Genomic DNA, 26,486 nt, shown 5'->3' on the forward strand with positions numbered 1-26,486 from the left:
GGATTCTATGAATTACCCTGCTTGCTTATAGCAACAAAAATCACCCTGTTTTAATAGTACCAAAGGGGAAGTTTAAAAAAAAAAATGGGGTGTAAACTCTGCATTTTAAAGAATATTTACTCAGCAACACTGGTCAAAACTATTTTTCCGCATAGTGAAGTAACTCATCAGCAGTGCCATGGAAGTGGTTTAAAGTGGAATTGATATATAGTTTAGAAAAGAAGCAGCATGAAAGTAATAGCGCTGTTTAAAACTATTATTTTTGACATTTCCTATGATCGGAGGTCAACTGCTAACTACGCTTCCCTAAACCCTGCTTCCTCGGGCACCGTCCCCCCAAACCACTGCCCCACCCGGCCCTTGTGGGATCCCCCACCAATTTCTTTCCATTTCCACCACTCTAAATGCCCCCCCCACACCCCAAATGCCACACTCCCTTGGGTCCCACATTGAAGTCCTCCTTTCTAGGGGGGGCCAGGGTGTGGCCTTGGGGGGGCCTGGCCCCCCTGGCCCCCCTGCTGGAGCCGGGCCTGCTTGGTAGCAGGATTCAAAAGTAGTAATGGCGCAGTACGCAGTGGAATATGTAAGTCAACAGCGGTTCCATGCCTCTCAGTTACCCTTACAGCTATCTTTTTCTCAACCACATGCACCATGAAACAACCCACTTCACCTTTTGGTGCCTCACATGTACTGGCTAACAAATATTCATCATCTGAGCTGATATGTTGGTTCTGGGTTGATGTCCTTACATAGTTTTACGCAATGAAGAGATTGTTCAATTTTATAAATGTCACTTGTATAAAGTGTGGTACTGTGTGGCATCTTCAGCATGCATCAACAATAGACTGTGTCACACAAAAATACTTTCTCAGACTGCACACTTGTGAGGGGCCACTTAGCAATGTAAGTGCAACTCTCACAATTGCTGCTTGCTAAACAGACGGCTTGCTGTACCTGTACTGCATCCCCATTCCCAGAGGTGAAGTGTCCAGTAGAGGAACATCAAGCTTCTGTGCAGATGGTGACAAGGAGTGTGGGAGCCCCTCTACCGTGAACAAACATGGGTCAAATATCCTGTTATATGGAATTTCTTCCACACGGGAGGGTTTATAACCACGTTTTAGCTCACACTACCCTTCAAAGAAGATGCATATCCATTTGCATATCAGTCTTTGTCCCACCCACAAGAGCCGCCCAACACTGAAAGGGTTGGCAATTCTCATCAGCAACCCCAGGCATGTGTTTCGGCTTTGTTGGGCCTCCTCGGTGAGGTGAAGCTGAGCCTCTCTAAGGTACAGTTAGCAATGGGTCCACATCTGGATTACCCCTCGTTACTTAGGGTGAAATTGAAAAGGAGTGTGGGAGCCCCTCTGCTGAGAACGAATATGGGTCAAATACCCTGATCTATGGAATTCCTTCCACTTCTGTGCAGATGATGGTCTGTTGTCTGTTCCTGTTGATGACCTGTCCATGAAGCTGGAGTCACTGAGGAGGGTGCTCCACACCATCTCCCGTGTTTAAGATGCACCTGCACTGCTTACAAAGCTTTCAACAGGTGTCAGTGATGTACTGCCCTTCATACCCTCAATCTTGATCTTGACATTCCTGTTGGGTGACCAGCTTTTTATAATAAAATACCAGAACACGCTGCAACATAAATGTAGGACTACAATTTGGCAACGGCTGCCAGTGCTACACTTCAGTAGTGGGATAAGAGTTCGATGTGTAGGTCAGGGGTTCCTTACATTCCACTGGATATGAGCTTTGCACATTTGGCTGTGACTTTAAAGCATATTAAACACAATGGACATTGTGCTCTCTTTGGTGTTCCAGGCCTGGCCATGAAAACCTTCCCAGCGCAGTCTCTGTTTCACAATCCGTTGATGCATGCAACTGCTCACTTAATGGAAGTGGTTTAAGTGTTAATAAAACATTGTTGAACTTGTGTTTGGTTTATAACTATTGTGTTAAATTGTTATTAGATGATAATTGTTCTTTATCTTGGGATCAGAGTGCAGATTCTTACTGCAGTTGCAGATGGATTCTGCAAAGTCTGCCTAACCTCTTCCCGTACGTATTTTTTTCTCGATGAAACAAACTTGTGGGACAGGGAGACAGAGGGCCCAAATCCAGAACAGTGCCAGCAAAACCAGGACTTCTGGTCAGCCTACATTTCCTACATTCCCAGGTGTGGGTGGCAAAATGTGGGCTGTTTGATATTTTCCCTGATGCCTGCGTTCTTTCTCTAAGTGAAGTCGCAAGCTCTAAATGAACAAATCCTTGCACATTTGCACATTGTTACCTCCTTGTGATGCTTGGTTTGACTCCTCCTCCCCAAACATAAGGGTACGAATACCTTATACCTTCAAATGGGGGTCTATAAAGGAAGCAAGCAGGAACTCAATTCTACCATTAAATGAAACTACACATGCATCACAACATAAGGTTGAAAAAGGATCCTCACCAGCTTTGCTGAATCCTCATCATATGCCAAAGCATGGACCCCTGCAATTCTAGGCAAGTTCAGCTCAAGTAGGAACACAAGAGGAGGATCCTCAGTAAGGGATACAGTGGTATGGTCAATCCACGTGTAGGTCTTCCCGAAAGGTCATAGCTCAGAGACGACATTAGCTAGCAACTGCCATTGACACATTTTCAAAGATGCCACAATCTTAGTTCCGCTCTGAGTGTTGCAGACATTTGTTATGTCATTGCACTGTCCATGTAGCCTGTTGAACATGAACAAAGCCGAGTTCAAATAGGTGGCCACTGAGGTCTTCAGATAGTGAAGTGGCAACTTGTGAAGTACATGCAGTTGGCGGAGTGCATTTTGACATAATACGCCCAGCTGACATGTAAGCTGATCTTCTGAACTACAGTGACCATTTCTTTAATATGTTGACAGTTGCTGTAAAGCCTGCAAAGCCTGTATGAATATGAAGGGCATGCACACGACAGGTGGAGTGCAATATCTTGCCATCACCTAAGGCATCAAGGATATGTTATCAATTGCTTCAACTAAGCCCAACTGCAAAAAACAAGACCTTAGCCACTCTGCTGCCACCTCCTCCAACATCAACTCACATGTGGCTTCTGCCCTAAAACCCTTGTGTGCATAACTTATCCTGATGCCAAACTGCACGCACCTGCTCACTACCTGCATTAATCCATGATCCCTGCTGCATGGAAGAGGAAACGAAGGCCACCCAGTTTACTGTGATAATCATGTAGTCAATGCTCCGATCATTGATCCAAATGTCTATGGTGAAGTGAATATTGTGGAGCATGGACTTCTGTAGTACCCACACCATTGCAACCATAAGCTTGCTGTACAATTCATCTTGAAGGGGGGCAAAGTGGCCAGGATCCAAGGTTTCAGCAATTTAGAACAGCAAGAGATAAACTAGCAACATAAGAGCCAGTTTAGCACTGAGCAAACACTACCTCTCATGTGACTTGTGATATTTGTGTGCACACCAAGTGATTCCACAATACACACAACGGGACCCATGCAGAATATGATACAGGGGGTAGTCTGTAGTATTTTCAGGGGTCATTACGCAATTTGTCTGATGTTTTATGGAAGGATGAACTTCAGATCTTTTCTCTTATTCCCATGGCTACCCTTGGTACCACAAAATGTGGTCTGAACAGTTGTGGTACCCACGTTTGTCCTTGTGTGAAGTTCTGTCACCCTTTTGCCTTCTGTTGTGGACTATTGGTCATGGTGCTGGTGCTCTAGATGCCACACAATTATGTGATGTACTTTCTGATCTGTGATAAGGAGACTGTTTCTCTAAGAGGCTTTACAAATGTATTTATGTATTTATTGGGTATTTATAATGGGCCTATACAGCAAATGGTGTTTCAAGACGCAACAAGACAGGGGGGTGGGCAGGGATGAGGAAAACCAAAACGGTCCTACTAGGCCTTGTGTCATTCAGATCGTGCAAATGATGTAACAAGAAGTGATGGGGGGTGCTGGTCAGGGCTGCATGCGCTTAGGAGGGAAGGGAAGTGCAGATCAGAGTGGAGAGTGTGCAATAGCAGGGGGAATGGGCGTGAAAGGGCCCATGGGTTAGGTGAGTGCCAAGGGGAGGCCAGGTGGACAAGTGTCTGGGGACTGCATAGAGTGCAGGGGAAAGAAGTTACACACGCTAAGTGCGAGAAATGGGACTGGACGGGCTCAAGGAGTGCAGACCCAGCCAGTCTAGTGCAGGGGGAAGCCCAGTTGGGCAAGTGCAGGTAAGGTGGCTGGGGTCAGGGGAGACCAAGTGCAGGGGTAGACTAGTCGAGGAGGGCCTGGTGCATTGTATGAATCATAAGGAACCAATCTGTGGGATGTATTGACCCACTCCGCGATCTTATGCGGCATCACTCAGATAGTTTGGTGCAAGAAACAGCAACAATGGCGGCAAAACTCTGGTACGCGCCAAAAACCTCTAAAACCGCATGTTTAAACGCACAAAAAGATGGATGCACAACCTGCCACCCATGGTGCATCTGTGGTGTGATAGAGCACACACTGTAGAAAATGTGCCATTGTGCTCCATGACCAGCAAACAGAGTGCAGAGAGAGGAGCAGCGCTTTGCAAATGAAACTCCAAAATGTGCCTGTAAATGACATGTGCTTTGTTGCTAAAAACTCCAAAATGCCTATACACAACACTTGTCAACATTCAAAATCTTGCTTGGTGCTAAAATTCATGTAATCTAATGAAGCATGGCGAATATACAAAGTCCTAAAGTGTAAAGAGCAAAACATTTTCTCAGACAAACTGGATTGTCTGTAAACTGACAGCTCCTGTCAAAATCTGTGTGCAGCACACTGGGCTACCTGTTAATGAAAGCTCTGTCAGATGAGCTCCTGATGAAACTTCAAAGTATCTAAACTAAAAGTCTGCCGGGTTAGCAAACACCCAACGTCACCGTCATAGCTGTGGGACCACCAAACGGTGATGAGAACTCCTCTCCATTTCTGCAAATCAGCCTCCCTTCCAGTCTCAAGTGGCATTCCACCCTGGAGGGAGATACATTGAAATGTTATACTAATGTACAATCCGAAAATCCCAAGTCTATAGCCAAAATTGATATCAAACCAGCACAAAACTTAGCTGGCATTCTGAAAAAGGGTGAACAGCTCTTCCTTCCGATTCAGTTAAATGACGGGAAGGAGTCTGTCCTCGCCCGAGTTGACTTGAATAGCGAAGAAAGCTTCATCAGCGAAGCATTATTAAAAAAACTCCCAAAAGAACAGACCCTACCCGCCGTAGAGTCAGTGCAGCAATGGGTGCGGGACCTGGAAACGCCCCGCTCCAAACATCCTCTGCTTAGCAGTTGTATGATCAAAATTTCTAGGGATGACAAAAGCATAATACATACTTGTTGGGTTGTGCAAGGTGTTCCTTCTGCCTTTTATATGAGCCGTGACCTCCTCGACCAACTTGAGATTAATTTAGATCCTAGTTATTGCCAAGCCCGGTCCCAACTGGAGAGTAAATCTCAGGGTCCTGGCAAACCTAAAGGAAGCCTTCCGGTCAGCACTAGTGCTACGGTAGGAAATGAAATTTTAGAAATGGAGGAGAGGTGACCATCCCAGGCCTCACCTACAGAATCCACCTGTTAAGACCATTAGTAAACATAGATGGGGAATATTGCCAATTGTTAAGGAATGCAAGTGTCTTTCCCACTGCTGACATCCCCCGCAGATGTGTGGACACAGTAGTGGGAACATTTCCATAACCATGCTATGTTCTATTTTCTAGCATTTGAACTAAGAATCATCCCAAGAATCACCAAGTAGGACCACTCGGGGACCAGGAGGAAAAACCCAAGGAATCTGGAGTATCGTCCCATCCTAACCTGAACCGGCGAGGAGAGCATATCGCCTCAATCACTGACGGGAGAAGCAACTGAAGTTCTCCGCACAGACAGAAAAGAACATCCCAATCTCCCAACCCCCCCTCGACTGGAGGTCAAAGCAAAGTCGGGAGGGGGGATCTGTGGGATGTATTGACCCACTCCTCGATCCTATGCGGCATCACTCGGATAGTAAAGGTGCAAGAAACAGCAACAATGGCGGCAAAATTCTGGTGCGTGCCAAAAACCTCCAAAACCGCGTGTTTAAATGCACAAAAAGATGGATGCACAACCTTCCACCCATGGTGTATGTGTGGTGGGATAGAGCACACACTGCAGAAAATGTGCCAGTGGGCTCCATGACCAGAAAACAGAGTACAGAGAGAGAAGCAGCGCTTTTCAAATGAAATTCCAAAATGTGCCTACAAATGACATGTGCTTTGTTGCTAAAAACTCCAAAATGCCATACACAACACTTCTCAACATTCAAAATCTTGCTTGGCAATAAATTGCATGTAATCTAATGAAGCATGGCGAATATACAAAGTCCTAAAGTGTAAAGAGCAAAACATTTTCTCAGACAAACTGGATTGTCTGTAAACTGACCGCTCCTGTCAAAATCTGTGTGTAGCACACAGGGGTACGTGTGAATGTCAGCTCTGTCAGATGAGCTCCTGATGAAACTTCAAAGTCTAAACTAAAAGTTTGCCGGGTTAGCAAACATAAAAGGATTGTTGCTAAAAGGAATACAGATCTCAGTTGTGTTTTTGATCCCACAGATTTAAAGCTAAGAAAGTAATGTATGTATGTTATTTGATGCAACAAGTTTGGTTTCTGCTGGATTTTAAGAAATTAAGAATACATTAGTCTGGCTGAGCTGCAAGAAGTGGAAAAATAGGTTTCTCCCAAGGGGAGGGAAATCCTCTCAGCAGAAACTCACTAGTAGATGATAATTGTAGGTTAGGCCAGACTTTTGTCTACAGAAAGAGAATAAAAAATGGCAGATCCTCCAGCCCAGGAAACGGACATATGAAAGGGTCGTAAACTGCTCCTGAAAGAAATTCTCCAAAGGAGGGGGCTGCTCCTGGACTCCAGGGGAGACAAAAGGGCGGACCATTTTCTGTTAAGAATGAACAATGAACAATTTTTAGAGACTCATAAATTGTTATTCAAAGTGGTGAAAAATATAAAAAGGACAGATCTGCTAGTCTAATTTTTGGCTGAACGTTTCAAGAGGCGGTAGAACTGTGTGACATATTCTGGACAGGAATGGCAATATATGTGGTTTTATGTGAACTGTATTAATGCTAGAATTGTGAAAATGTACACACACATCCCTATGTTAAACACACACATTTGTGGAAATTTGCAGACAATTTAAAAAATGTGTTTATGGCGAAAAGGACAAAATTCTGTAGAAAGGTGAAACAAGATCCCACAGCTACAGGATTCCGATGAACAGATGCTACATAAAATATGGAATCTTTGTGTGTGATTTGTGTAGAGGTGACCAATGTAGAAATATGTATTTAGGATAAATTCCGATTTTGATACTAGTGGCTAAGGGGAGGTTTCTAAGGACTGTAAAGCTAAACCATAACATGTGACATCATCCGGCCTTGATCCAATCACTCAGATGCAAGGCGAAAATGAGTTCCTGATCCAATCCCAGTTCACAGGGGCAGGCTTAGTTAAGCTGGCCCATGCACCCATTTTGTGATGTCATTTGAAAGGATAAATAGAGACAGCTGACAACACATAGGGACTCACTGATTCACTCACTCTCCTGATTCCTGCGAAGCATTTTGTTCCAGCATTCTACATCCAGCCTTTAGCATCCTTCCAGATCCAGATGCCAAGAACCTTGCCAAGCAGTAGAGAACTATTGATTTTCAGCAAGACCTAAATCCCCAAACGTATTCTCACAACCCACTGGAGCGCTGTGGTGTGGGAAAGCCTTCTGAACTAGTATCCTGAAACTATTTTGCATGCTACCACAAGGCTTGCCAGAGGAACTCTCTATGCAGCTGATTTGAAATACCCAGAAACAAGGAGGGCAGATCCTGTGCAAATCCAGTGACCGGCCTAGCTGATCCAGTCCCGCACCTGATGTGCTGTCCTTTCCTTGATAGACCCGATTCAATGACCAGAACTGACAGTCCAATTTAATTACAAAGGATTGTAAGTATGGATAGGAAGAACAGTGACCCATAATACATCTGCATTGTATGATCCAATCTCAAACCCATCAGATCTTTAATTCCGAACCATCGTATTGTTAGAACTATCTTAAACCCAAATTCCTGGTTTCCATTCTCACGCCTATTTTGCAAAAACGCTTCTTACTAAAACCTCTATAACTCCCCACGGTTTTTATGATAGAAGTGACATTTCAACTCCCACTAGTACCTAACATCCTTACCTATCCATTGAACCCTAGTGCAAAACAGTGCGATTAACCCATTATAGCAAAAATCGCACAAGGAAAAGTTGGCCGCGATTTGACATTCTGAAAGGTTTTACACGTGTGAAGTAGCTTTCATTTATTTCCCACTTTGACTTTGAGATTTCAAATGTTTTCTATTGACTAAATCATTGCTTGTGATTGCTTGCATCTGTTCAAAGTGGCTCGCATAGAAATTTATAATAATGTTACTATTTTTTACCACATTTGGTGTTTTTGCTCAGACAATTTCAAAGCCAATTCTGACAGTTGAAAAGTCAATTCCGTTTTTCTCTTGTGTTTAAAGGGGGAAGGTGGGAGTGATATTCTGTTTGATTTGTGTTATTCCTGAATACCTGCTCTCTCCTCACATCTAGTAAAATTGCCTATTGGTGGGTTGAGGGCTGTTGCAGGGGGAACCCCTAACCATAGTGCTATCTGTTCTAAACCAATCTAAAAGTATTCTTTTCTGTGCTGCATTTGTTTTTGTGCCCATTACTTGATTCATAGTGCATTAAAGATATTATTCCGTGTTCTGTCACCCCATTGGTGATTGTTGTTACCTATTAAAATATATTGTGATTTAATTCTAAATACATAAATAAATATTTACCTTTGCAAACTAGCCTGATTCCTGGTTCAGTGTGACTGGGGGCGGGAGGTCTCCGGAGAAGGGTGTGATATGAGTGGTATATCGTTCAGAATATTGAACTTATAGATAAAATTAAATAAGGGTCTCATTTGCGCACTACATGTTGGGCGTGACTTGGGTGTGTGCCAGATTGAAATCACTTACAAGGCAGACAGTAAAAATGAGGCAGAGGAGGACATTAGCAGGGGAGGTGGAGATGGAAGGAGGAAGAGACAAGGAGGGTCTTGAGAAGTTTCCGGAACTTAAGGAGATCCGGCTCACGTCTTGAAGGGGTAGGAAGCCCATTCGAGATGGAGGCCACTCAAGAGAGAAATCTACCCCCGACTCTCTGCTTGGCTTGGAAAAGCATCTGATTTGCAGAGAGCTGGAACTAGAAGCCTCATTGGCTCTAGCATGGATGCATTTAGGGAGAGGGAGTTAGATGTAGCAGGGACCCCGGCTCCAGAAAGCCTTATGATGCAGCAGGTCTTGAACTTGATCCTCCCAGCAATCAGGAGCCAGTGGAGAGATTTTAGGGCTAGACAGATCCAGTCCCTGGGCTTGAGGCCAAGGATAAGTCATGTAGTCCTTTTCTGGATTCGTTGAAGGGGGAAAAGGAATGATTTAGGCAGATTGAGAAAGAGGGTGTTGCAGTAGTCCAGCATGGAGAGTGTCAGAGCTCTGGAGACATTGAGTTTCTGGAGGAAGGTGAGGAAAGGGAGATTGCCTCTGAGGAGGTGCAGCTGGAAGCGGGCCTTTTTGGCAAGGTCTGTGATATGTGGAGAGAAGGAGAGAGAGAAGTTGAAGATGACACTAAGGTTTTTTGCCTCACAGGGTGTGAGGGGGGCCATGGAGGTCTGCCAGAGACTAGGAGGGAAGGAGGGAGCTGGGTTCCCAATGAGAAGAATCTCAGTCTTACTGGCATTAAGGCAGAGATCGTAAGCAGCACACCATGCCTGTATAGCAGTCAAATCGGAAATGAGAGAGGAAGAAGAGGAGGCAGTGGAGGGAAGCTTGAAGTGAGTGTTATGTTTTCTCTTGCCACTGGGGACACTCTTATGTTATTATTCATGGAGTCTTCATGGAGTCATTTGGCTTATGGTTGTCCTGCATCTGGCTTACAAAGGCTGGTTGCACTGTTATAAGACATTCATTGATCTGGGAGTATGCTTCTTGCATCCTGGGAATTGCTATCTTGTGCTTTCACTACACCGTTCTGACCCTCCCGTAATTCATATTAACCTATTAACCTTAGCTTTGGTTGCCAGCTCCTGCCTGATCTCTACATGAACCTGTATTTCTGTGGTTTCAGCATTTTGTGTTCCTCTGAAGCGTGGAGGCCTTTCGTTTACTTAGCAGCATGTTGTGGCTTCCGTTTGGGAAAATATAGCTGTCCATTACTGTTGCACGTCTATGTTAGGGAGCTGTATTTGCGTGTCATTCATGTTGCATTCATCTTATACATTGCTTATGTTAGTATTCTTAATGGATTATGGATGCTATGTTAATATTCTTCACATATAAGTGCATATGTTACCTGGTGCCTGCATTCTTCATTTTGAGTGCACATTTGCTTTGTGTCTAATGCATGTACATGTATTGTCCAACGTTAGTTTTATTACACGTGCCATCTTCAGTTTAGATCATGTCCATATCATGCTGTACCTGCCTGGGATAAGGGTGGTACAGTTGTTTTAGTGAATAACATTTCTCACCTGGGCCGTATTGAGCTGTGGGGAGGAGCAGAAGCTATGGATGAAATATTCATCTGCCTCTCATCAACTACACAGTAACTACCTCATCACATCTCACTAGTTAACATCTTAGAATGGCATACCTTCCCAATAACTCTCCTCTTTCTCAGTGTGATATTAAAGATGTGCAAAACAGGTTCTCATACGCACTTCTATCCTTAGAAGGTAGGGAGATGAGAGCTGTAGGCTGGATGCCTGAAGAGCTGTGGTCTGCCCAATCCAAATAAATACCCAAAATATCAAATCCAATTGGAAATTCACCTATCCAAATCACCATGGTCTCTTTAAGCAAAAGAAGAGACAAAATGTAAAAATGCTTCGAAATGATTCAGTGTCAATTGAAATTGACCATGGCACCACCAACAGTCAATTAAGAATACAATCTCTCCATAGGTAATGAGCTGATTGCAATGGGTAGGAATACTCCCCATACAGCCCAGTCAAAAATAATTGTTCTGCTCAAAAAGTGAAATCAAAGTCTTTCTCAGACTCAGAAGCCAAAAAATAAAATTTTAGAATCTTTAAAAAAATGAAGCAGAAAAATGAGGGATTTCCCTCCCCCCTACCCTCTACAGGATGTGCATAGAGAGAGTGATTGCAGTGTGCTTCTGGGTGGTCCTCCAGCCTCTGATCTGCCTCATCTGCTTTGTGCAGCTCCGCAAACTGCTCTTCCCCCTCCCGAAGTTCATCTTTTATAAAGTTTTGGAGATTTGTTTAACTTAATCCATCTCCTCCATCCACAGCAAGATGTTTCTCTTACCATCTCTTTATCAGTGCTTAGCAAAAGCCCAATGCTTGATTATCTCTGAAAGAAGGTCAACAGCAAGCCATGTAAGCGTTTCACACAGCAATGAGTTGCTTACTTATTGCGCTACGGCAAGTTGCTAAATAACCTATAGCTTACATTTGTCTGCTCTCTCCCATATCAAGCATTGCCCGAAAACATTGCAGTTCATTGTAGTTCCTTAAAATATTGTTATTGAGAACATTCAGAAATATTTACTATCACAGAACGGGACAATTGGAGCAATTCTCAGACAATCTGGAGTGCATCCCAGAAGTATTGTTTTGAAATGTACTTGTGTGTTCCATAATAATAGATAAGGCTGGTGGCCAGCCCATACATCCAAATTAAACATAATTCTCTGTTCATAATTGTTCATTCTGCCCATTGCCTGAATACATTTGAATGCAATTTTATTATGTACATGCATGCCTGCTGACTATATGGCTTTAGATACCGCTAAATCCTAGCATTGAGGCTAAATTACATGTCAGGACATTTAATATAGGGCACGCCCTACTGGCCCTGGGGCAGGCTGACAGAAGAAATAGACAGACTGCTCGTTCGCTCATGCAACCCAGGCCTCCCTCCCCCAGGCCAACCACACACACAGCCCAAGGGGATTTTTCTCGATTGTGCCCTTACAGTCTTGCCCCTGCGTAGCTGACAGCTGCCACAGCCCTGTGAGAGCACAGGGCCCATGGTTTTGACTCTGTGTCACCCATCACACCTGGCCCGGTTGATAATGTTGCTCAGTTGTTGTTTTTTTCTTCTTCTTCTTCTTCTTCTCCTTCTTCTTCTTCTTCTTCTTCTTCTTCTTCTTCTCCTTCTTCTTCTTCTTCTTCTTCTTCTCCTTCTTCTTCTTCTTCTTCTCCTTCTTCTTCTTATTGTTCTTCTTCTTCTTCTGCTCGCTCTCTAACCATTCTCTAACTGTTTTCCCCATGATGGGCCAGATGAATTAATCCATACAAATAAGCAAAACAAACACATTTTACATAAAATAAAGAACTTTATTTAAACCTTTTTGTCTGTGTGTCATTTCTTGGTTTCCTTTAGGGGACAAGCATGTAGCCCTATCTATCCAAGCCTATTTGGGCCACGGGCTACACATCTGTTTGTCACTGTCATTTTCTCTGTTCAATGAGGTTCAACATGATTTTTGTAGGGAAAAACTAACAAAAACTCATTTCCTCAAAATATAGTTCTATTCTAGCATTTGAGTGAAGGATTTTATATGTTTTTAAAAACCTCCCTTAAAACACTGCACAAAATGTTAATTCCCACTTCTTACTTACTACCTTAACATGTGCTCTGTCTGTATATTTTTCACTGCCATTGTCTGTCTTTGGGGCAGTAACATTTGTGGTTGTAGGTAAATATGGTTATCATGCTTCTAGACATTCCCATTTATGTAAGTGCAAATCTCTTTCTAAAAAAGCAAACAGCCTTTTTTGGAGAAAGTATGTTATAATTATCACAAACTTGATTTTGAAACTGGCAAATGTAAACACAAATTAAAAGGAGCCCATCTCAGCAGACAGTGTGAAAGAGGAAAACAAAAACAGAAAGTGTCAAAGTCTCAATACATGCTGGTTCTGGATCAACAAGCAAAAGGCTCATTTCATCCTGAGACCAGTAAGAGTTGTGCCCAGTTTCCCTGCATTCTCAGAGGGCACAGGAAAACAAAGCAAGTGGGATTGTGTACCCCTTGCCTAGATTTGCATTGGTTACCCTCATCTGGGGGCAGGAGGGGTGATAGGTGGACCAGGGCTAGCTGGGGCTCAGTGTGATGATTTTCCATCTGGCAGGGGTGTAGATGCACTGACATATTCAATTCTTTATTAATGGAATGAGGCAGGTATTTCCATCTCAGAAAGTGGGCTCTGCTAACCAGACCCCCATTTCCATAAGCCCCATGCAAATAGCTTGTGGACACATGTACCTTGCTGCATCAGTCTCCCGATCTGTAGCACCTCTTTTCCAGTGCCACGATGCAGATGCAAAGGTCAAAGGTGCCTATCTGGTAGTTGACGTGACAGGTAAGTCACATTTAAAATCTGCACCCTTGTCCCACAATCACAACATTATGATTAACTACCATCCAGATGGCAGTTGAATCCTTAAACATGAGCCATACCTGAGCTTGTGGTGTGTGGTGGGTGCTAATTCACTTAATTATTGAAGCCATATCTGATCTGTATCATACATATGTCAACACTGTGAACCCAGGCCAAACATGGATAGGCTGTGCATATTTTCTCTGCACAGTCTGTCTCTGCTGCACTCTGCAAGCCAATAGCCAGTGGGTGCTACCTCTCTTTTAATCCTTTGCGAGGTCCGGAAACACATTTCTCCAGCAGGACAGCCATCAGCAGGAGCTGTCCTGGGAAACATAATTCAAAGGCACACCATAAAAAAGTGACTATCCTCAAACCAGGGTGTTGCACACCATAGGTCTTTTGATGCTAAGGGTCTTGGGTCTGAGAAGGGAGCATGATTAGTGTAGCCAGAGAAAGCTCACCATGGTTTGGTTAGGATTCCACCATCTTGCCTTTCTCTGTACCTCTCCTTCCTTCCTGTCTACTACACTTCCTCTAGAACAAATCACTTTGGGTATGATGCAAACCGACAAGGACCACTTGTCGCAAAAACATGGATTGGAACCCTTAAAGCAGGTTTGCTTTTCTCCACTCCCATTGGGCCCTTTTCATATAAAAGAGTGGGTCTTGCACCCCTACTTTCAATCAGGTTTGGACCATCCAGGACATAACAAAGAATACATTTGCACATCTTTTGACACAGATAAACTTTCAAAATCCCTCAGCCAATAAAGTAAAGCAGGAGTACAAGCTCTGCTGCTACCCACTCTGAGGGCACATTGGGATAGGTTCCTGCCGAGGACCAGGACCTGCCACTCTGCTTGGATCCTTCCAAGGCTGGGAGAGCAGTACCTGAAAGAACTCACCCTTTCCTATTGGCCCTGCAATGGGTCTCCCGGCACCTTGAGGGCCAGAAAAGCCAGGATCAATCATTTTACTGCATTGAAACAATCAGACCGCATTTGGGTAGTGTTCACCACATTATAACCAGAAGAATCTGCTAAATGTTTAAACCGGCTCACCTCCACATCGTTGCATGTAGAGTACTTCATCTATTGGACTCGAACCTCCAAATTGCTGCTGCAGACAAACTTGAACCACCACCACTCTTTTTTTTAATTTTATTTTTTTATTGATATAGCTGAGTAAATCAACTTTTGAAATTATAAAACTATTTTACATTCCAACTTAAAAAACAATTAAAACAAATAAGATAAGAACAAGAGGAAAACAAGAAATATACAAACGATGTACAACAGATATGTGAGCGCATACTAAAACATTATAAAATTTAGGAACTTGAAAATGATAAAATTATACATTATACATTTCATTCTCAAGTGCACAACATAAGTTTGAATATTCGCCAAGGGAACTCATATTTCCAGATTATTTTTACAAGTTAATTTCAGCAGGGAGAATGAGTTCCAAGTAGTGCACAAGAGCTTTTATCACAGAAAATCTTGTGGTGTTGCATAAAATACTCCATATCTGATTTCCATCCATTTCCTCTTGCAGTTTCAACAAATCACTAAAAAATTACTTTCTGCTCATAGAACATTAGTATATGTTTTAGAGTGAATTTCCCATATTTATGGTGAAGCATTCTAGCCTGTGAGATCAGGGTCGACAATTTCGACTGTAAGGCAGTGAGATATGTATTGTCAGTGACAGTATTTTGTAGAGGAGACCACAAATATTTATATTCCGATACTAGTTCCATAACTTCCTCACAGATGTACCATTTTGTAGTAGTACATTTGGATTTGGCATGGGGCCTACAAACCAAAATCTGTGATTTATTCAAGTTTACAGTAAACTGGTTCGTTCTAACATATTCCGAAAGAGCGGATAACAAAATCTGTAGTCCCTTGGGGGTTTGAGAGATTAAAACTAAATCGTCAGCGTATAACAACCAAGCTATGCGCTGACCTCCCACTTCAGGAGCATCAGACTCGATTCCGAGAAAGGAGAGACCCATGTCAAAAATAAAAAGAGGAAGACAGAAGGCCTTCCAAGGATAGTCTAACTCGCATAGAGGTATCCGTGTGCAACTGAATCACTAATGACAGTAGAGAGGAAGGACAGGAAAGCAGTTTTAGTTTTAGGAATAGAAGATCACGATTTATTGAGTCAAAGGCTGACCGGAAATCAATAAATGCAAAATATAAAGATTGTTTCTGGGCAGAATACTGTGACTTAAGCATGTTGAGAGTGATGATATTAGGGAGAGTGCCAAGACCACTAACGAATGCAGATTGGAAAGGATCTCTCTTGAAACAATTTTTAGTCCAAATATTCAGCTCTCTCAAGATGAGATGACAAAAAATCTTGCCAGGCACGTAAGCAAAGAAATGGGCCTATAACTAGCCGGATTGGCCCAATCACCCTTCTTATAAATAGGAATGAGGATGGATTGTTTCCAGGACGGCAGTATTTTCTGGGCCATGTTAATGTTCTCAAAAATAAGATGTAAAATTTCTGCCCAGATTTCCGGGAATTGCTTCATATGGGTATTAGACAACCCAGGTGCTCTGGAATGGCTCGCGTGTTTGATGAAATACAAAATATCGTCTCTATCAAACGATAAATGGAAGTGAGGCAGGAACTCAGGCTTATATATACTTAAATGAGCTGGGGGTGCAGCAAATAATTTGGAATAGTAAAATACCCATGTCTCTTCAGACACATCATTAGTTTGTACAGCAACCTGATGACCTACTACAGCTTGGTTGATGATGTTCCAGGACTGAGCTGCATTTTTTGCAGCTAAAGATTTAAGCATATTACTTCCATCCGTTTGATATAGTTTGGCTTGCATCCCTCTAGACCAATTCCTGTATCTGGTTTTAATCAGGGTTAGGGCTGCCAGACGTGTAGCAAGAGGGAGCTTGGAAGCTTTCCTCTTTTCAGCTCGTACCATCGATTTCCTAATTCTAATTTCGTGGCCAAAGCTGGGCAAGTACAGAGGTTGTTTTTGTTTGTGTTTAACTGAGGCTGGTTGAAATAATTGCATTAAGTCATGGTAAACTACCTCTTGGTTATGTTTCCACACAACTTTAGACTTCAGCTCAGCCTCATAGTGTGATCTAAAAGCTTCCAAAGATGTCTCGGTCCACATTACACGATTTCTGGCTGGGTTCACTTTATAAGAGCCCGTGATATAACACAATTTGTCTTGTACCATACTAGTATCACGGAACCAAGTAGCATTTAGCACATTGTGATCGCTCACTTCAGTGTGAATTATTTGAAACGATTTTACTTTATTTAGCATGTTTAACATAAATAAAATCAATAATTCCCTGACTGCTAGCACGATGCCAAGTGGGTCTTGGTGGAATATCCCCAAAAAAGGAGCCATTTAACCTAAACAGGCTTCTAGCTTTGACAAAACTTGTCCACTTGGCAAGACGGTGCATTTCTGTTGTACAATACGGACCCACACAATGAAGGTTCAAACCGCCTGCCAAAATGATGGAATGCGAGTGTCCATCAAGAATTACGATGTCAATGGCTTTGTTGACAGATTCCAGAAAGGTGTCATCAGAGATACCGGCAGGGTTCCAGTAAAGATTTATAGCTGCACATGAAAAGTTTGATCCAACAATTCTAGTCATTTGCAAAAAAGGATTTGGAGAGAACCACGGTTCGACCTTTAAAGCAGATGATTGTTTTACAGCCGTTAACAGGCCAGAAGTAGGACACCCAGAAGTGCCCTTGACAGCTGGTATCAAAAGGACATCATGGTTATTCCACGATGGTATACTCGTTAACCAAGATTCTTGTAACAGGATTATATCATGATCTAACAGATGCAGAGCCTGATTATTCAAGATATGCTTATGCCCTCTTGAGTTCCAGCTAATCAAGGAAACGGGCGACGCCAAAAACTTTCGATGCTAACCTTGGTTATTTTTGGAATCGCAGTTGCGTGCATATGTAGGAATACCTTGATTTTTGTTTGTATGTTGTTTCGAGTGGGTGTCCAATTGTTTGACTGATAAGCAATCTGAGGTATCAGAACTTGGTAGAAGAATGAAACCAAGGTCAAAAAGCTGGGACTTAACAGCCCAGATTGCATTAACCACTGCTCTCGAATTTATCTAGAGGATTACAGAAGAGTGTTTTAAGTGATCAATAAACTCTACCAGCTCAATATCAATGGTGCCAATGTCATCGAGCTCGGGAATTTCACTGAATATTGAGAGAACAGATGCACGGTTTAAGTTATATTGTTTTGCAGGCAACGGCCTGCAGCTAAAGGACAATGGCCCTCATTACGACCCTGGCGGAAATCGAAAAACGATGGCGGAAATGCAATACCGCCATCGAATAGCGCTCGGTGCGACTATGACCCGTCACCGCAAAGTACGATGCCATTAGCGACACCGTAGTGAACGCCAACGCTAACTGCACCAAGTACGCGCGCGCGCGCCATGCCAAACCGTAAATACCACCATGGCGCAAGGGTACGCGAATTCCGACCCTAGCGGACATGTACCTAACGCCATCAAGCACGGCGGAAAGTACCATTCCGCCATGGTGAGAAGTACGGCATCGCGAATCAACCGTAAACGGCCCCACTGAGTGCCTGTACACCGCTCCCTGGCCACATAGTACAACTCCCCGTAGGTGCAATGAAGTCACAATGCAACCAGTGAAATGTACAAGTCACCCATGCATGCCAACGAACAAAAGAATCTCAAGAGGGGCCAATGGGAGCTGCAGGGCACAGATGGCACGAATACAGAAGCCATTCCAATGGACATGACCTCAGTCCCCCACCAAGAAACGCACGCAAACACAGGCACCTGTGACCAGCAATATTCCGAAAATCACATCATTCCACCAGTCCACCTGGCTGACCGGCATCTGTTACACAAAACCTAATCCCCCGCCCCTGAGCATGACATCATTCAAACAGTCATATTGGCAGCCCTCATCCCTGACCTCACTGGGCTTCGTAGGCAAACGCGCCCAGCACAGTACCACGCAACTATACTCCGAAGCTGGAACCCAATGCAGATCTCCTCACAATACATCGCTCCCCAAATAGGAATATGCCACATCACTTGCAAAGAAGAACGCTACACGGCCCATATCAGAATAGAAATTTAATGCACAACAAATTCACCAAGCCCATACAGCCATTAGGCCATGAACTCCAAAACACATTTCACCATTGTGGGCTGCATCCGCAAGAAATGACCAGCTACTTCTTGTGTGACGCCCTGTTCCTTCATGGTACACAGGGCCACATTCTCGTACGAAAAGGCAACATGGAAGCGCACAGAACCGCAGGGCCGTCCCAATGGGGAGGCACTAGTCCAGCTGAAAGGCCGAAATGTTGCTCCGAGCCACTAGTACTGCGTAAGGGCATGTGGCCCATTGGCGATCGTCCCATAAGATCGTAATGCTGCTCCACTGATTAACACGAAGCAGCAGGTGTCGGGAGTAAAAGCCATCTGCAGGAGTGGCATACAGATGGCAGTGGCAAAAGGGGAGGAGATACCTGTCAACCAAAAGAAAAGAAAAAGAATAGAATGGCCATCAGAACTACATTCGAACAACTCACTTCAATGATCACACTAAATCCACAGCCATATGCATGCTAGCCCACTCCAAAGGATCATCACCACCCCAAAACCACTTGCGACTCATAACTATCTATATCGAGGTGAAAACACCATCACAAACGAGTGTACCTGTGCATGCGTCTGTGAAAACAGAATCCATCAGATGGGATTGGTAACGTGCATGGACACAAGTGTCTGAAGGCGCGTCGAGACAGGGAGGGCTCAACAAGGCCAGATAGACGATGGTCCCACTATGGCAGCCCTGCATCACATAGCGCAGGGGAGGCAGGCAGATTCCAAGAAGCCCTGTACATGGCAAACACTGTATCAAATCATCTGTCCATGCATCCATTCATCATTCCCTCATCCCGTAATGATAACGCCTGTTTCCATACTCACATAACATGTGAGAATTCCATTGAGTCTGTGCGTTATGCAGCCTGCAAAATCCACTGTGCCCCAGCCCGTAATTCCAGTGTTGTGAAGTAACATGTATTTGGGAACGTCCGGCCTCATCGTCCACTTCGCCATTGCGCATCCCAAACTATTCATATCAATCATTGCATCCTCGCCATGGCCCCTGTCCCAAGGACATTGAACAATAGAACGTTATATTTGCAGTCAGACCTGTGGGCATCTCCTCGCCGCTAGCTGATAACCGAAAGCGCCGCCCTTCGAATTCCTCATTTGCAACATCACGTCGAAAAGGCATCTGTGGCCGCTTGAAATCACAAATTAATCCATCTAGTGCGGCTGTGTGTGAAAATGGCAACTCCCTTCACTCACAAATGGGACGCCCCGCCCGTCGTTGCAACTCGGTACAGTGATGCATGAGGGTCCACCGTTACTCGAGTACTACGTTCCACTGACCCTTCACAAGTCTGTTCGCGACTGCAAAGATTGTATGTGAAACAATGGGACCATAGCCGAATGAACATATCAACCAATGTTACACGGCCATCGGGTACAAATACATGATTGTAATAGCAAGATGCCATTCCTCGAATTGCAGCGTTGTGTGCGGGACGTGCTCGGCCAAAGGGGAGAGCAGCTTGCACAGGTGGAATGAATCACCACAGGTGGAGGCCATACAGCCTGAAAACACATAAATTGCACACCCAGTCTCCTCCCACAACCACACCCACTCCGAAATGCTACCGGCAGGACTCGCGATGTTGGCCCTGGGGGACCTGATAGCACTGCAAGTACTCCAACTCCAAGAAGAAGACGAACACTAACTACAACCGGCCGCACGGAGGAGACGCAGGAGGAGGAGGAGGGCAAGGCAGGGCCAGCAAGGGCCGCCAGCACAGCCACTACCACCACGCAGGCAGCCCGCAATCCCACGCCTCCGAGCACATCCATTCAACCTCACTGATGAGCAGATCCACACCCTCTACCGTTTGGACCGGGACACCATAGCCGCCATTGTGGACATGACACAGGCTGACCTTGTCAGCATGATAGATAGCCCAACCGCCATCCCACCCCTACTGAAGGTGGTGTCTGTACTCCACTTCCTGGCCACAGGCACCTACCAGCACACAGTCGGACAGTTGCATGGCATTTCTCAGCCACTGTTCTCACGGACACTATTGCAAGTGCTCGATGCCCTCCTGCAGCACGCAGACGACTACATCTCTCTACCACGCTCGGAGCAGGAAATTACCAACACAAAAGTGGGATTCCATGCACTTGGCGGCATACCGGGTTGCCTTGGTGCCATCGACTGCACCCATGTGGAATTGGTCGTCCCACATGCCATGGAGGCCCAGTACCGCAACCGAAAACAATTTCATTCTCTGAATGTACAAATGGTGTGTGACTCCAACAGGATCATTACACATTGTTGTGCCCGATTCCCTGGATCAACCCATGATTCTATGGTCTTGAGGAACTCAACAATACCACGCTACATGGAGCGACACGCAGGGTACAGATCCTGGCTACTCGGTGAGTCTCATTTCATGCATGATGATGTGGGGTATGTGATGCGGCAATGACCTGGCAGGAAGGGGGGGGGGGTGCGTACGTAGCAATGGCATTCCACATAATTAGTTTATCGTCCACATACAGGTGATGCCGGATATCCACTGAAGAGATGGCTCCTCACACCAGTCCGGAACCCACGGGACCAGCATGAGGAGGACTACAACCATGCCCACTCACGTACCCGTGTAGTCATAGAACAGGCATTCGGCCTACTGAAGACTCGTTTCCGGTGCCTCAGCAGGTCTGGCGGGGCACTCCTGTACCGCCATGAGAAGGTTGCAAAGATGGTGATGGCATGTGTCATGCTACACAACATGTGCGTACGTAGAAATGTGCCCATGCCCCCTGACGCAGAACTGCAAGCACCTGAAGATGGTCATGATGAGGGTGGGGATGTGGCAGCACCTCAAGGAGTCCGCGAGGCACAGGAGGGCCGTGACATTCGTCAGCATCTCATTGATGCATGCTTCTAGCACTCACGCCTGGTGGCTGATACATGGACACGGGACTCGTGGCACTGTGTGTGTCTGGTACATGCACAATATGGACTGTACGCCTATGATGGCCTAGTACACAAAGATCATTGTCCACACATCTCATTGGTTGATCGTGCATTGTTTATGGCATATGTGATATCATGTTGAACACCCTATCGACCCGCCACCCAAGTGAGCCCAACACACCCCCTCCACCCTCCTACCTCCCCCCCGAACACCAGTGTCCAAAGATGCTCATTGTCAGTGGGCAGTCGCTATTGCAAGCCCCCTCTGCGGGTATCAGGGGCACCCCTGCCTGTGGAGCGCAGGTTCCTCCCAGATCTACGTTGGGGGCTGCCCTGGACGGAACTTGCAACGGATGATGTCTCTGCCTGCTCACGTCCATGCATGTCCCTAAGGGTTTGTGAGAGCTCAGTGAGCACACGGCGCACTGCGGCAAGTTCGGCACATACGTCTTTGGACGTCGCATGCAGTTCCCCCCTCAGGCTCTCGGTGCTTCTCTCCATTTGGACTCTCAGGCTCTCGGTGCTACTCTCCATTTGTACTCTCAGGCACTCGGTGCTACTCTCCATTTGTGCCCTTAGTGTCTCTGTACTTCTCTCCATTTCTGCCCTAAGTGTCTCAGTTGATGTTTCTATGTCTGCCTTAGTGCCCCCACATTCATCGGCATGGTCCTTGAGGAGCGTGGCCAGTTGCTGCTGTTGCACGATTAACTGGTCGAGGGACTGTTGCCTCTGCTGGGCCATGGCCATTTGCGGTGGTGTCACAGAGTGGCTGTTCGCCTCATGTTGCCCTGCCACAGGGCTTGTGGGGGATGGCCAGTCGTCGTCTTGTGGGTGCCCCTGCGTGGTATCCTCATGGTGTACGGGATGGAACAGATAGGGGGATTGGGACAGGTCATGGATGGATCTGACTTCGACATCCCCGTCTTCTGTGTCGGAGCATGCTGCCATTAATGGGGTGTCACCTATGGTGCTGCTGCCACCAGAGGCAGTGCCTTCTGTGGCATCCATTGGGGGGACCTGTGGTGCTGCTGTTGTGGGCATGCTGGCTGCTGGGGTGCCTGTTGATGTTCTCTCCTCTGTGCTGCCACTTGATTTGTGCTGCTGCCGTGTCTTGATGCGTGCAGCTGAGGTGGAGGGTCTTTGGCCGTTGGTCTTGGCCCTCTTTGCAGGTGTGCTGGTAGGGGTGTCCTGAAGCTCGTCGTTTGGATCGGACCCTGTGGTGGAGTAAAGGAGGGCGAGCGTTATTAATGGGTCTGTGGGAATTGGAATGGCAATGTATCACATGCATTGGGGTGGTACCTGAGGGTGATTTGGGTCGGGGCCTTGGAGGTGCTTTCATTTGTGTGTGGAGTGAGGGTGCAGTTGTTTGGCAGCCTGCAGTTAGGGTGTGCCTGCTGCACGTGTAGTGGGTGTTTTTGGGTTTTTTAATTATTTATGTATTTATTGTGAGTTTTAAAGTGCGCTATCAGGCCAATGTGTGTGGACGTTCTCCTGGCCATGTGTTGCTGTTGGGCTATGTGGACACATGTGATTCACATGATTGGACATTGTGGATTTGGCATGGTTTTATTTGGGCCACCTACCGGATTCTCCGGATGTCTGCACTCCTTTCTCCATCCCTCCGACTCCCTCTATGCTCTCCATTCCAATGGTGGAGGCACAGATTTCTTCCCAGGGGGTCAACTTGATGGGTGATTCCGATCCTCCCCCGGTGGCTGTGGCAATGTTGCGGTTGGCAGAAAGTATGCTACGGACGCGTATCCGCAGGTCGTCCCATCGCTTTCTGCATTGCTGTGGGTTGCGGGGTGCGGTCCCCACCGCACTTACCCGCTGTGCCACCAGGGCCCATATGGCCTTCTTGTTCGCAAGTGCCGTCCTGGTCATTTGCGTGGAGAAGACGGCGGCGGCATTCTCCTGGAGGGTCTCTGTAAGCACGGTGAGTTCCTCACGGGAGAAGTGGACCTGCCGCTTGCGGTCGCACGCTTTCTTCGCTACTTTTCCCATTTTTCTTGGTTTCACTAGGGTGGATGACGGGTTGGGATGTGTCTCAGGGTAGTGTTTTTAGTGGTTGTGTGGATTTTGTGGTTTTATAGGTGTACGGCGTGTTGTTTCCCGTTCCGGGCCCATGTTTTTACTTCCGTTTCCGTATATTTACGGTCACCGTACTTTCCGGTTGGCGCTCACTGCGGTGTCCGCTAAGATGGGTGGCGGTATTGCACCTAGGGCGCCGTACGGCGGCGGTGTGGGCCGTTTTGGGGTCATTTCCGCCATCGCGGACTTTGCACTTCCGCCATGCCGTGGTGCTCGTGCCCGATGGGTCGGAATGGGCCGCACTTTGCTCCATCGTGCAATGGCGGAAACGCTATTTACGCTGTGGCGGTCCGGTCAGTCACTTTCCGCCAGGGTCGTAATGAGGGCCAATGAGTGAACTGCAGGGCGCTTGCCGCTCACAATCTGAGGTTTTTGGTTTAAAGATTTAGACAGTTCATTGGGAACTTCGAGCAGGGCACTGGGATCATTTCTCTGAAAAGTACCAGAGGCTGCAAAAAACTTTGTTAGTGTAGATTGAATCAATTCTTCCATGTCACTCAAACTCTGTTGTGGAGTGTGTGACTCAAGATGACTCGAGTCGCTATTAATATGAGCTTGTGAGTGTGTTATATGCGCTTTCTGTACAATGGGGGCAGTGGGCTCGTACATTTTTACCATTTCTAATGGTGCAAAAGACAACTTCTTTGGAACAGATTTAGAAGGCATGTACTCATCAACAGCTTGCCTTATTTCTTTACGACGTTCTACATTACTCACATCCCCTGAGACCACGGGGGGAATAAAGCAAAAGCCATTTGATGTTTGAGTTTTAGAAGAATGTTGGGCTATATCAGCAGCAGCACTTATCACATCATTTAAAGGGCTGTAGGCCATGGCAGCAGGAAGTGAGGCTGGCAACGTCTTTACTCTCTTTGCCTGCGACTGCAGTAAATATTTTTTCGCTATTGCTTTAGAAGCAGTTGCAGTGATGTTTGCAGTGGTTGAGATGTTTTTGACAAAAGATTTAATTTGAGTGGTGCATTTGGCGGGACCTTTAATGTTCTTAGATTTTTTTGGATGGACACCCTTATTGGGGCCCGACTTTGATGTAACATCAAAAACATTTGTGTTTGTGCCACCAAAAAGTGAGTAGTTGTTCTTTTTGTTGCTGACCCTCTTCAACATCATTTGCAACGTGTGGCAGATCAACAATGGGATTTACTATCAAAGCAATAGTCTGGTAACGCTGCAAGGAAAGATCAGATTGACTTGAAGTTTGAGAGGCCACTGATCGTATAATAATAGGGGGGTCGCAGGCGGTACTCAAACTTTCAAGCTTATTAGATAAAGTAAGTTGGCCAGACAAAAGCTGATTGAGCTGATTAGAATGTACATCGGCCTTAGTCGCTAGGACCTCAAACAATTTGGCCAAGGCAAGTATAGCAGTATTCATAGAGGTCAAAGCAATCCCAGTGTTTACATTGTGAGTATCTACCAACCCTCCACCAGGAGAACAAGAGCCCCCCGTTTTCCGCGGGGTTGGAGCAATAAATGATAACTTATCCACTGAGTCATCAACACTTAAATTTGTAAAAAGAATTGGAGACTTGGATACATTTTCAGACATAGTATGAGTTGAAAAACCAGAAGCATTTGTTTCAAGATCAATTACCGCCATGTCTCCAACAGAGGATATTGTATGCACACTTGGATTAGAAATGTCATCTGCAATCGAAGAGGACATCGCTGGTGTTTTGACAGATGATGCAGCAGGACCAGTGAGTACATTATTTAACAAAATACTGTCTGTTAGGGAAACATTTTCCTTCGCAAAAGTGACGGTGGAACCGGTCGGGGAAACATACTTTGTGGACCCACCAGTTGGACCATTAACCGCCACATCGTACTTGCCAGATTGTCCATGTAAAGTGACTTTTGTTACTGCAGCATTTGTTATGTCCACACAGTCAGTTGCTGTTTTTGGTATATTCCCAGAGTTCAGAACAGCCGTGTCCACAAGACTTGGTTTTCGACAAAATGGACAAATGTCCATACCTAACAAAAGTTCAGCTTTGCTTTTACATTTAGGTTTCATGATATCCATGCGTGGACTAGAGCTTAGTCGGGTTTTTTTTGCTGAAGGAGGGGAGGGGCTCAGTGCAGAAGAAACGCCATTTGTACAGTGCAAAGCAGTTACAATAGGCATGACTGATTTAAGAGTAGTAATGCCTCGTTTCAGGGTGGAAATATATCGAGAAAGGGTGGAGGCACTCATCAGAAGTGGAATTTTTTTGAAAATTAAATAATAAACCCACAAAACTGAGAGTCACACCACTCACCGCAACGAGCGCGGCGAAGCGGCAAAGCGGGACTTTACAGGGCTTCTCGGGTGCGCGCGCGCTTATGCGCGCAACCACGTATTTATGGCCCCTCCCAGAGAATGTTGCACAGAGGCCTAAACAAATAGAAAAAAAGTTCTGTCTGCATATAATTATGCTACTGGCTGTTATGTATGACTTCCAACAGTAAATCGTCACCTGCTGGGGCTCGTAGTTTATCACTGATCCACAGAATCCAAAGCAAGGAAAGGAGCTCCAAACATCCGCGGCAAAGCGGGACTTTCGGGGGCTTCTCGGGTGCGCGCCACCACTCAGAAATGGCTGCTGCTGAACTTTCAAACCAGCTCACCTCCACATCGTAGCAGGTAGAGTTCTTTGCGTCTTGAAAATCCAGCTTGCCGCTTTAGACAAACTTGAAATGCCAGCACTCAAACATTGCATTGGGACATCAGGGTAACAGCTCTGATCCACTG

Source organism: Ambystoma mexicanum, chromosome 6q, assembly GCF_040938575.1.
Source record: "Ambystoma mexicanum isolate Mex_15411 chromosome 6q, UKY_AmexF1_1, whole genome shotgun sequence".
Lineage (NCBI taxonomy): Eukaryota > Metazoa > Chordata > Amphibia > Caudata > Ambystomatidae > Ambystoma > Ambystoma mexicanum.